Here is a 13,230-nt window from a genome sequence, read left to right on the forward strand (position 1 = left end):
ATGTCAGTCAGCTCAGAGAAGAACCGTGTAAAGTTTGGGCCATGTTTCCTAGAATGTGTTATGTGATATCTGATATTTCTTTCCAGTAGCTAGAGAATATGGATCTGGGAACCAATGGATGGAAGCAGAATCGGTCCTTAAACCACGGTGCAGTTACCTGATTTTGAAACGTATGCTTCCTATTCCCCAAAACTCAGGCTTTGATGGTAAAATGTTCTGGTTCTCAGAGGGAGACTATTTCCTCTCAAGGACAAACATGGTAAGAGTTCCACCAAACTGGAAGCCAAAGGCAAAGAATGGATTACTGACAGAGTTTATCAACTCTCATTACCACAAGGAGCTAGGGTAGTGATACAGATTGTATCCAGATGTTCTCCCAAAGCCTCATGCACTCATAAGAGGGGCTTTTTGGAGCTGGCTGGATCTAGGGCATGTGATACTGTGATTAAGGATATGTAGTACTAAATTAGTCCACTGATTGGAATTAGCATAATTCTGGGTGTGGAATGGAATGGAAGCCTCACCCTGGGTGTGGGTGGGACTAATTAATAGGCTTGTAGCTTGGATGGAATATAAAGGGAGAGAGGGAAGGCAGGCTTGCTGCTGCTGCTGCTGCTTGCTGCAAAGCTATCTTTTGCCTGCTCTATCATGAATTGTTTCTCCTCTTTGATGCCCCTCTGCCATGCCACCCTCCTTTGGAGCTAGCCAACTATGGACTGAAACCTCTACAAACTGTGAGCTACAAAAAACCTCTCATCCTTAAAGGTGTAGATATTGGGCATTTTGTCCCAGCAATAAGAAAAATAACTAAGACCAGTAGCTACCACAGAACAGAAGCAAGCGCAGTGGAATGTTTAGGGTCCAGGTTATTTACTGGGTAATTACAGTGCTACCTTAATTCACAAATTCCTTTGTTTGTAAACAATTTGGTTTGCAAACAGATGCATTTGACAAAATTTTGTTTGCAAAGTCTGTATCAGGTAACTAAGATGACTGCAGCCATCTTTCCCACACAAACACAAACATGGTCATCTTTTTCCAAAAAGTCTAAACTGGATGGTGAGGGAGGGGAAAGGGAGTATCACTTATGACACTTGCCACACATGGTGTAACTTGTTTCCCTGGGCCTCTTGCTGAAGTTCTTTGCAGAGATTCTGGCATGCTCGGTTCAAAGGGACTCTTCTCCCTGAAGGAAGAAGCAAGGGCATCTTCTTCTAGCAGTGTGCAAGGGTAGCTGTCTGCAGTGGGAGATCATTAGAAGGTGTTCAAGGGATGAAGGACATGAGAGGCCTCCTGGGTACCATTTCAGACTCCGTGGCCTCATCTGTCTCTGAGGAAATTAGCCATTTGTTCTGGTTCCTATTGCCTCTGTGAAGAACTATTTAGGGAAGACTTAAAACTTTGGAATTAAAACTATTCCTGTGTGTTAGCCACTTTTCTGTCTCCAAAACAAAATATCTCAGACAATCAACTACAGAGAAAGGGTTACTTTGTCTCCCAGCTTTAGAGTGTCCAGTCCAGGATTTGTTGGCCCCATCACTGTGGGCCGGTGAGAGGTGACGCATTATGGCTGGAGCATGCAGAGGTGCAAAGCTCTCTCCCCATGGCCAGGACCAAAAGGGAGGAAGAGACAGAGTCAGGTCCCCAAGACCTAAAGACCCCACAAGTACTCAGCTCTTAAATGGCCCAGCACCTCCCAACAGCACCGCTAGGGGAAAGAGCCTTTAACATGTGTGTTGTAGTCAGGATTTCAGCAAGGGACTATGCTTATTATAGGACATATAGTTTATAATGTTTTATGATAATTACTCAAAAAAGTCAAATGCAAAGGAGTGCAAGAGATTGACCACACACTAGAGACCCAAAGAATCCAGCCAAGGGCCTAGATCCCAGCAACATCCCACACAAGTCCAGCTAAAGGCTAAGAGTCCTAGGCAGTGTCCTCCATGAGTCCATCCAGTGGCCTGGAGCCTATGGCAGTGTCTCACACTCGTCCGTATTGAGGATCTGCACTGGAAAGGCCCAGAGGCCAGTGGTGGAAGCCAGAAAACCTATGCCAGTGGGGTGAAGGATTTGTGCCCCCAGGCTGAGGGATCCACACTGGAGCCAGGAAGTGTTGCTCATGGTGAAGATCAGAGCTCCCCTGACGGGAAGAGCAGCCACTCCCAGCCACAGAGAGGCCCGAGCTCCTCCTCCCACGAGAACAGCCAAGTTTGCATCAGGAAAAGCCCGTGAGGCGAGCTTCTCCTAGCAAATCAACAGGTGAGGATCTTCCCCTGCCGGTCTCTCTCTCTTCTTTTTTCATGAAGTTTCTCGGCACATGTTAGGTACACAATACGATGACGCTCATCATTGTGAATTTGTACCTGAACATGATGTATCTTGGTTCTTACTTTTTCCCCCTTCCCCTGCCCTCCCTTCAACCCCTCTACCCCTCCCCATTTACAAAGACTTTGCTTCCATTTTTTTCCTTTTGTCATATTTTTTCCTTTCCCTTCTGTCCTTCTCCTACTCTTCCCCTTTAGACCTTTTCTTCCTGTTTCATATTATCTAGTATACATTTTGATTCTTTTTTTTTTTTTGGTACTGGGGATCGAACTTGGGTCCTTGTGCTTGTGCAGCCCGCAGCGAAACCACTGAGGTAAATCCCCGGCTCTACTTTTTGATTCTTATTTACACTTTCAGCTTCTCACAGCAGAGAAACTATTCGGTATTTACACATGTGTGTCCTATTTATTTCACTTAAGAGTATGGCCTCAATGTGCACCCATTTAGCTATAAATGACTCTAGTTTCTCATTCTTTATGGCTGAGTAGTACTCCATTTTATACATATATAAAAAAACATATCTTCTTTATCCAGTCTCCAGTTGATGGGCACTTGGACTATTTCCAAGCTTCAGCTATTACAAACTGTGCCACTATAAATATGGGTGCATAGGGCCGAGGATTTAGCTCAGTGGTTCTGCCGCCTGGCTTGCAAGCACAAGGACCCGAGTTTGACCCCCAGTACCAAAAACAAAACAAAACATGGGTGCACATATATTGCTGTGGTATGATTCTTTTAATTCTTTTGGGAAGATACCCAGGAGGGAAATAGCGGGGTCAGATGGGACTTTTAATCCTAGTTTTTTGAGATCTCCGTATTGATTTCCACAGTGACTGCACCAGTCTGCACTCCCACCAACAATGGAGAAGGGTTCCTTTCTCCCCACACCCCTGCCTGCATTTGTTATTGGTTGATTTCATGATAGCAGCCATTCTTTCTGGGGTGAGGTGGAATCTCAGTGTTGTTTTCATCTGCGTCTCTCGAATGACCAGTGATGTTGAACATTTTTTCATGTTTATTTGCTGCTTTTACTTCTTTTGTCTGAGAAATGTCTGTTCATTTCAGATGGCCATTTTTGAATTGGGTCTTTATATTTAGGGGGGTCTGATTTTTTAAAAATTCTTTATATATTCTAGGTAGTAGTCTTTGGTCTGAGGAACAGCAGGTAAATTTTTTTCCCCAGATTGTAGGTTGTCTCTTAGCTCTGTTGGTGGTTTCTCTTGCAGTGCAGAAGCTTTTTAATAGGATAAGATCCCACCTGTTGATTCTCTGTGCTAGTTCCCTTGCTACTGAGGTTTTGTTCATAGTCTTTTCCTTTGGCAATGTCTTCAAGAGTTCTACCTAATAGCAAGTTTAATGCTCCTGTTTTAATATTTAGATCTTTGATCCACTTCGATTTTAGTTTTGTGCATGGTAAAAGATAGGGGTCTAGTTTTAATTTTTAGTAGAATGAAAGCCAGTTTTTCCAGCATCATTTATTATTAAAGAGGCTATCTTTCCTCCAATGAGGATGGTTGGCTCCTTTGTCAAAGATGAGGTGGCTGAGTATGTCTGGAGTTGTAGCTGTGTCTTTTAATCTATTCCACTGATCCTCAGGTCTGTTTCTTTTCCAGTATCATGCTGTTTTTATCAGTGGCTTTGTAGTATAGTTTCATTTTGGGGACTGTGATATGCATGTCATGTCTTTGTTGCCTAGAATTGCTTTTGCTATTTCAGGTCTCTTCTGGTTCCAAATGAATTTTTGGACTGTTTTCTCTAGTTTTGTGAAATATAGTGTTGGGATTTCATTCGGGATTGCATTGAACCTATATAGCAGTTTTGGAAGTATGGCTATTTTTACTATATTGGTTCTTCCTACCCAGGAGCAAGGGATGTCTTTCCCTTTTCTAATATCCTCTTCGATCTCTTTTTTCAGAGTGCTGTAGTTTTCAATATAGAGGTCTTTTGCTTCCTTTGTTAGATTGATTCCTGGATACTTCATTTTTTTGGATGCTGTTATGAAAGGAATTGTTTCCCCAATGTCTCTCTCAGTGAGTCTGTTATTTGTGTACAAGAAGGCTATTGATTTTTGAGTGCTGACCTTGTATCCAGCTACTCTACTGAATCTGTCAATTAAGTCTAGAAGATTTTTAGTAGAGTTTTTTGGGTCTTCTATGTAGAGTATCATGTCATTAGCAAATAATCACAGTTTAACTTCTTCCTTTCCTATGTTTATTCCTTTTTATCTCTTTCTCTTGTCTAATTGCTGTGGCTAATGCTTCCAGAACTATGTTGAATAGGAATGGTGATAGTGGGCATCCTTGTCTTGTTCCTGATTTTAGCTTGAAAGCTTTCAGTTTTTGACCATTTAGTATGATGTTGGTTGTTGGTTTTTCATAGATAGCCTTTATCAGATTGAGATAAAGACCATCTATTCCACTTTTCTGTAGGGTTTTCATCAAGCATGGATGTTGGACTTTGTTGAACGCTTTTTCTGCATCTATTGAAATGACCGTATGATTGTTGTCCTCTAGTCTGTTAATATAGTGTATTACATTTATTTATTTACATATGTTGAACCATCCTTGCATCCCTGGGATGAATCCCACTTGGTCAGGGTGTATGCTCTTGATGGTCCTCTGTACTCTATTTGCCAGTATCTTATGAGGATTTTTGCATCTATGCTCATTAGCAAGATTTGCCTGTAGCTCTCTTTTTTGGTTGGGACTTTCTCTGCTTTTGGAATCAAAGTAATACTTGCTTCCAGGAATAAATTTGGGAGTATTGCTTCCCTTTCAATTTTATTAAAGAATTTGAGAAGTAGGCACATTAGCTGTTCCCTAAATTTCTTGTAGAATTCAGCAGTGAAGCCACCAGGACCTGGACTTTCCTTTGTTTGTAAATTTTCAATTACATTTTCAATTTCACTGATTGAAATTGGGGTGTTTAGAATTTTTATATCTTCTTAATTCAGCTTTGGTAATTCACATGTATCTAAGAATCTGTCCATTTCTTCTGTGTTCTCCATTTTATTGAAGTACAGGTTCTTGAAGTAGGTACTGGTGATCCTCTGGATTTCTGCTGGATTTGTTGTGATTTTACCCTTTTCATTCCTAATTGCCTGGATTTGAGCCTTTTCTTTCCTTTTTTGATAAGGTTGGCTAAGGGGTTTTCAATTTTATTTATTCTTTTGAAGAACCAACTCTTCGATTCATTGATTTTTTTGCATCATTCCCTTAGTCTCCATTGCATTAGTTTCTGCCCTTATTTTTATAATTTCCTCCCTTGTATGAGCTTTGGGTTTGTTATGCTCTTCTTTTTCTAGGAGTTTGAGGTTGAGCATTAGATTGTTTATTTCAGCTTGCTGTGTTTTCCTAGTATGGGCATTCACTGCTATGAATTTCCCTCATAGAACTGCTTTCATTGTGTCCCATAGGTTCCTATATGTTGTATTGGCATTATCATTTAATTATAGAAATTATAATTTCTTCTTTAATTTTCTCTGTGACCTATTGGTTGTTCAGGAGAGTGTTATTCAATTTCCATGTGTTTGTGGAGTTCTTACCATTTCTTATGCTATTGATCTCCAGTTTAATTACACTATGGTCTGATAATATAGAGGGGATAACTTCAATGCCTTTGAATTTACTTAAACATGCTCTATGAGGTAGCATGTAGTCTGTTTTGGAGAATGACCCATGTACAGCTGAAAAGAATGTGGATTCTGATTTTGTGGGCTGGAACACTGTAGACATCTATTAAGTCCATTTGTTCAAAAGTTTAGTTCAGTTCTAGAATTTCATTGTTGATTTTTTTGTCTAGATGATCTGTCTTTTTGTGATAGTGGGGTATTGAGGTCCCCCACTACAATTGTATTAGTGCTTATTTGGTTTTTCATGTCCATTAATATTTGTTTTGTATAGTTGGAGGCATTCGTATTTGGTGCATATATATTTACAATTGTCATCTCTTCTTCTTGGATTGTTCCTTTTACAAGGATGTAATGACCTTTATCTCTCTTAGTTAGCTTTGGTTTGAAATCTACCTTGACTGCAAATAAAATAGCTACCCCTGCTTTTTTCTGGGTTTCTGTCACATGGAGAATGTTTTCCATCCTTTTACTTTCAGTCTATGAATTTCTTTTTGAGTTAGGTATGTTTCTTGTATGCAACATATTGTTGGATTTTCTTCTTAATCCATTCTGCCAGTCTTTTTCTTTTGATTGGTGAGTTGAGGCCATGAAGATTGATGGTTATAATTGATGCATATTGACTTATCTTTGTCATGATATTTTCCTGTTGTTGGTTCTTTTATTTTTTATTTTCCCCCCTTTCCCTTTAATTTTTTGCCTTGCCTGATGACTTCACTCTGTTGGGCCTCATGGAGTTGTGACCTTCATTGTTTTTTTCTAGGATATTGTTTAGAATTGTTTGGAGTGCTGGTTTGATGTTCATGACATTTCTCAGGTGTTCTTTGTCATGAAAGTATCTAATTTCCCCATTGATTTTGAAAGATAATTTTGCAGTATACAACAATCTAGGTTGGAGATAATTTTCTTTTAGGGCTTGAAATACCACACTCTAGTATCTCCTTGACTTGAGGGTTTGTGTTGAGAAGTCTACTGTGATTCTGATGGGCTTTCCTTTGCCTGTGATTTGTTTCTTTTCTCTAACTGCTTGTAAGATTTTGTCTTTCTGTTGGGTTTCTGGGATCTTGATTATTATATGTCTAGGTGTAGATTTTTAACATGGCTAATTGGAATCCTATATTCCTCACTTATCTGTATGTCAAATTCTTTTCTTCTGCTTGGGAAGTTTTCTGCCATTACTTCTGTGAAGAGTTTTTTATGTCATTTGTACTTTCTCCTGGTTTTTTGTGGACTCTTTAGTCTTATGCTATTCTTCTTTGTATCATCTAGCAGCTGCTGGATCAATTTTTCATGATCCCTTACTATTTTTAAGAAATCTCTCTTTTCATGGTCACTAACCACACTCCTGTCTTCTATATCTGATATTCTATCTTCACATTAGCTCCTTCTGCTGCAAATACTTTCAGTGGAGTTTTTGATCTCCTGAATACCTGTTTCAATCTGTTTCATGGATTTTATCTCTTTCCTATGCTGGGCATTCATGGTTTCCATCACGGTCCTGAGCTCATCTGTATTTTTAAATGTTTCTGTTCTAGAGTTGTAATCATGTCTTTCATTCTGCTCACCATCTGTAGTTATCTGGGAAATTATTTCAGTTTTGAATTTTTCTAGAGCCTCATTCATCTGTTTTGTTACTTCTGGTGCTATCAGTTCATGGTGTCCAGGCAGTTGATTATCAGATACTTCCACTTCATTGCTCCCAAAATTTGCCTGTGGTGAGCTGGAAGTCTGGGTTTGTGCCTTGTTTAGGTGTCTTCTCATTTCTACTTTTGTTGTCGGTGCTGTTTTTGGCTTACTTCCTGGGCTGATACTTCAATATTGCTTATTGTGAGTATCTTTATTGCTTGTATATAGAACCCTTAGGGAATAATTGCTTCTCAGAGGTGTCTTTCAGATATTGCTGGTCTTTAGGCTTTGAGTTTCTAATGACTCTTAGGCAATCTCATTTTCAGTATACCAGGGAGGACAGCTGATTAGATCAATCATGCCACCTTAGCCCAAGTAATACAATCAGCATCAACAATAGCATTAAACACAGCTTAGAAAATGACAATTTGTGGTAGCTATTAATCTATCACCTTTAACCACATGAACTAGATCACAGTCAAGGACCAGCCCAAAATATGTATGTAGTAAACAAACCTTTCAATATAGCAAATTTACCCTTTGGGATAAGGACTTAGAACGAGTTGGGGAGGGAGGGATAGAGAGATAGAAGGAGAGGAAAAGGTTAGAAGTGAGGCTAGAGGACATAGGAAGATCACCCAAATTTTGGGAAACTGTTGAAGACAAGGGGGAAAGACAGAGCAAAGGAACAAAGATAAGAGCAGAACAAACTAACAGCAATAGGGAAGCTAGAAACCATGTTCACCTTCCTATAAGAATAATGACAATCAAGAGAAGGAAAGAGAGAGAAAAAAATCCAAAATAGGACAGGAACAGGATCTAAGAGGGAGAGAAATGCAGAACAAGAAGATATATATATATATATATATATATATATATATATATATATATATACAAATTTTCTCTTTAAAGAAAAAAAGGCCTCCTTCAGGGTATGTCTCTGCTGTCATGGTAGACAATGTGGGCAGCAATGAGCAGATCTAAGTCTATTAGTCTCAGTAAGCCAGCTGTAGACCACTGAGATTCAGGCTGATTTCTAGCTGCAAGGCCAAGGTTGAGGTCCCTGACCTCCTGCAGGATTGAACTCTGTCAGGTTCTACTCCAGGTTCCAGCTACCCTCCACTGGAACCAAGTCTGGATTCCTATGGGAGGTCCTGATCCCACCAACTTGCCAACCATGGTGTTCCAGTGTGCCTTTATTGTAGAAATTTTCTTCACTTTCCCTGTGGGCTTCAATTTTCATTGAGGAGCCTCAGAGATACCCTCTCTGTGTTGTTCACTTCTGCTCTATCTTCTGGAGCTCATAACCCTGGACTTTATGGTCCTGGGAGCCTCTGCAGTATGGGTTCAATGGCTCATACGGTGTGGTCTGGGGTAGGGGCAGTGCTGGCCTCTGTGCCACAGTGCCAGGGCCTCTGGTTCTCTTTTTATGGCTACTGCTAACAATCTTCAGACCATGCCCAGACCACACTGATTCAGTTCAGCTGGGTTACAAATTGACCTTTAGTCAATCCACTACAATGTGGCTTTCAGAGGACACTTAAAATCCAGATGACAGCAAGATTATATCAACATGTCAGGTGCAAGAAGAGACAAGAGTGAGACAGAGGAGGCATTATCCACTTTAGAAGAAATAGGTGGTATTCATGATCTTTGGAAACTGATAGGGAAAATCCATAATTGTGGGGTGATGGGTCTTAATAAATTGTAGTAAACCTAAAGAATAATAAAAAATACACATATTTCTTATAAGAAAATAATAAACTGAAATAAAGTATAGTGAATAGATTCAAAAAGAAAATGGTTATGGGCCTGCGTGGTCAGGGCTTTCTGGGAAATTTTTATTAATATCTGGGTTGAAGACCAGCTGTGGAATCTAAATGTTGTGCATAGGGTCTGGATAAAGCTGTGCATCGGGGAAGGGAAACGTTTACATTGCAGAGGGGAGATAGCAGCCCAGGACACGGAGCTGTCTCAGGGGCTGTGAGCTCACTGGCACTTGTCAACCTTCTTCCAAAGATACTTGCTTACATCCCAAAGGGCTAGATATATCTTGTCCTCCCAAAGAAACATGGGAGGCCTTCCACCATGGAACAGAGGGAAGAAGCAACAGCTGCCTCTCCTGTTTAAACCTCAAGATTCAGGCTCTGGGAGCTCCCCCCTGCAGTACAGTCTCACCCTGAGGAGACTTGTCTGGGGTAAAGAGAAACTGACCCGGCTACTGCTGTGAATGAGTAAGAATCTATCCATGCCCAGGAAAGCTCACATCTCCCTCTCTGGATAATGTAAATAAATATGAACTACTTAAACTGTATCAGTGATGCAAAAACTAATATGGCAGAAGTAAGTTTTAATATAACAGCATCGTAATGAAAATTCCAATACCTATGAAAGGAAAAAATAGTCACCTGGGTAGCAAGTCTAATTCAAAGGAGACGTGATTTTGCTGTATATTTTTCTATGACACTGTAATGGTATTTTCTTTTAATTAACATTTGAGTTGTTACATAAGTTTTGTTTTTGTACAGAGTGAAATTGTTATCATTTTTAGTCAAATCCTTTCACATATCTCTAATTACAGCCCATGTTCTTTCCCCTGCACCGTGTGCCAAGTCAGTTCCTCACTTATATAGCGCCATAGTGTTAATAAGGAAATATGCTCAAGGCACAGTGCTAAGTGATAAAATCATGTTGCAGAACAGTATGTATATTAAATCCTGCATCTGTTAGAATATATTTATATATCTTTATATAAGCATAGAATATTCCTGAAGTAACACTCTAGATTAGTTACTTCTGGGAAGTGTTCCTGGGTATCCAATCCCAGAGGAAGGAACTCCATTCTATATGCTTTGGTACAGTTATATTTTTCCATTTGCATATTTTACTTTCATAATATATCCATGGGAAACTATTTAAGAAGAACTAGAGCCCATAAATTCTAGTAGTATTTGAAACAGTAGTGGTGGCAATATTATTACAAGTATCAACACTAATAAAAATTACAGTAAGCAGGGTAGAAAGCAGTAAGCACAATTTGTAGCTCTTTTCCCCTCTTCTTAAGAGTTTCAAAGACGTAGGTCACTTCTGTGGCTCCTGGCAGGAGTGCTCCATCTCTTCAAGCTCGAGCCACAGCTCTAAATTATCCCAGCCAGAGACTATTCCCCAAGCTCTGCCACCCCTGAGTCTGAACCTAAAAAAGCAGAATATCAAAGTGTTATGTAAGTCACCCACGAAATCTGGGAAATATATTTCTCACATTAGGACTTTCACAGTTACCTGTGCATGAGCCATATGGGCTGTATTCATCCCAAAGTCAGGGAAGTTGGCAGGGGGTCATCTAAAAATGGAGAACGCAGGGTGGTTCTATGGGAACCAAACCCTTCAAAGACATGGTGTTTTGTATTTTACATTGCAGAGCTTATTTCTGAAACTCACAGAATTGCCACTCAGTACCAAGAGGCTCACTCACACACTGCTGATCCCTAAACATCTTACCAGCTTGGGTTGAAATGAAGAATTTAAAGCACTTGCCATCCCTCCAGCCATGTGTTTTCCTTCCCGTGCAGAAAGGATGCATGTTGTACTGAGTGTGACCTTTACCTGCAAGTTACAAGCAGCTATTTGATTTTGTGTTCCAGAGAACACTGTCACCCTGGCAACCAGACACCATGGTGCAGATGGCAAATCTACTATCCAAGGCTGTTTGACGGAGACATGGACAAACACCTCAGGAAGAAGCACCTCTTTTCTGTGCATTGACAGGACTCAAAATTGAGCTCAGTTCTACAAAATAGAATCACTCTTTGCCATGATAAGGCTACCCATGGTTTGCTAGGTTTATTCCCCCTTCCCAAATCTAGCCAGATTTTGATATTGAATCCTGCCTAAGTCAAAGAACCAGAGGTAGTATCCAAAATTCTAAGGATAGCATAGTACGGTGCCACACCAGAGCAGTGAGCTGAGGTGATTTGGACAAGTGGATCAGCTTTGGTGGTAGGATGAGCTCCACTCCCTGGTCAGGCCCACATGGAACTTGGGAGTCCGGTCAGTGTTGAGGAGAGGAGTATCAGTGTCATCCTAGCTGTGCGAATGTGAGCATGTTGCTAAGACTCTCAAGATTCCTGTATTATTGTATTTAAGTGTCTTAGTCACTTTCTTGTTGCTGAGACACAACACCAGGTACTCACAACTTAAAGGAGGAGGGGTTGGTTATTTATTTATTTTTGCTACCGGGAATCGAACTCAGGACCTTGCACTTGCCAGGAAGGCATGGCACCACTGAGGTAATTCCAGCCTGAGAGGTTTATTTTGGCTCAGGGTTTCAGTCCATGATTGGCTGACCCTAAAGCAGAAAAGGCACAGCAGAGGGACCTGGTAGAGGAGAGCTGCTTGCACTATGGTGGCCATGAAGCTGAGAGCAGAAGGAGGAGCTAAGGAGGAGACACACACTTCCAGGGAGCACCTGCAGTGACCGCCTCCAGGCAGCCTGACCTCCCAATGCCACAATTGGCATAGCACCTCCCTGACCCGGTCATCCACCTCTAAGTGCATGAGTCTTAGGGTTATTCTTTATCTAACATTTCTCAAGTCTAAAATGGATTATGAAATAGGGACATAAATGCACCTTAAAATTGGAACAATAATGGTAGATAGAATAAAGGCTGTCATAGGCAAACCCCCAAATGTCATCGGTATAACACCATCGATTTCTTGCTGATGTGATGTGGTGATTCAGTCTAGACCAGTGACAGTGAACCTTACAGAGCTTTCGGTGATATAGTCCACTGTGGCATGGGTGCCATAGGTTCACCAACTCTGGACTCTAGACCCTTTCCGTGGTGCAGCTCTGTCCCGGGCAAAACACAAGGCCCCTCCCCTTTCGGCTCCCTAGCTTGTATCATTTTTACTCATCTTCTGCTGGCAGAATTTGTTAGGGCCACCTCTCCTAACTGCAAGGGAATCTGGGAAATAGAGTCACACTGTGTGCTCTGAAGAAAAAAGAAAGAACACCTAACAGTCAATGTTTGCCTGCAGAGCCTAGCATGCTATCAAATACCCAATTTATTCTTCTCATGTAGGGAACACGTACTTTTCTCTTTTTTTGTCATACTGCATTTACTATTATTGTTGATCAATTGCTGAATGAAAGTATTCTTAATAAACCTTATTTCCTCAATCCTGATCTTGGAACCCAACAAGTTAACAAACATTACCTACTTGCTTGCTCTGTTATTTTTTTTTTTCCAGCACATTGCACTGTGTTACATCCACCACCTTTATTATTTTGAGACAGGATCTTGCCAAGTTGCTAAGTTGCCCAGACTGGGCTCCAAGTTATGATTCTCCTTCCTCAGCCTCCCAGAGGGCTGGACTGACAGGCACATGGCACTCTCCCCAGCCAACTTCTTTTCTTTAGTGGGTTCATGGTATATTTTATTTTCTGCCCATTGCTTTCAATTTTTCTGTATCTCTACATTTTAAGTGTTTCTTTTGAAAGCAATACATAACTGGGCATATTTTCCTAAGTAACGTCTTCAATTTTGTACATTAGTGTGGGTTTGTTACTAACAAATTCTCTCAGTTTTTGCTCATATTTCACCTTCACTTCTGAAGAATATTTTTGTTGAATATTGAATTCTAGATTG

Source organism: Heterocephalus glaber, unplaced genomic scaffold, assembly GCF_053883595.1.
Source record: "Heterocephalus glaber isolate CG9 unplaced genomic scaffold, H.glaber_assembly_v1.0 deba00001175, whole genome shotgun sequence".
NCBI lineage: Eukaryota > Metazoa > Chordata > Mammalia > Rodentia > Bathyergidae > Heterocephalus > Heterocephalus glaber.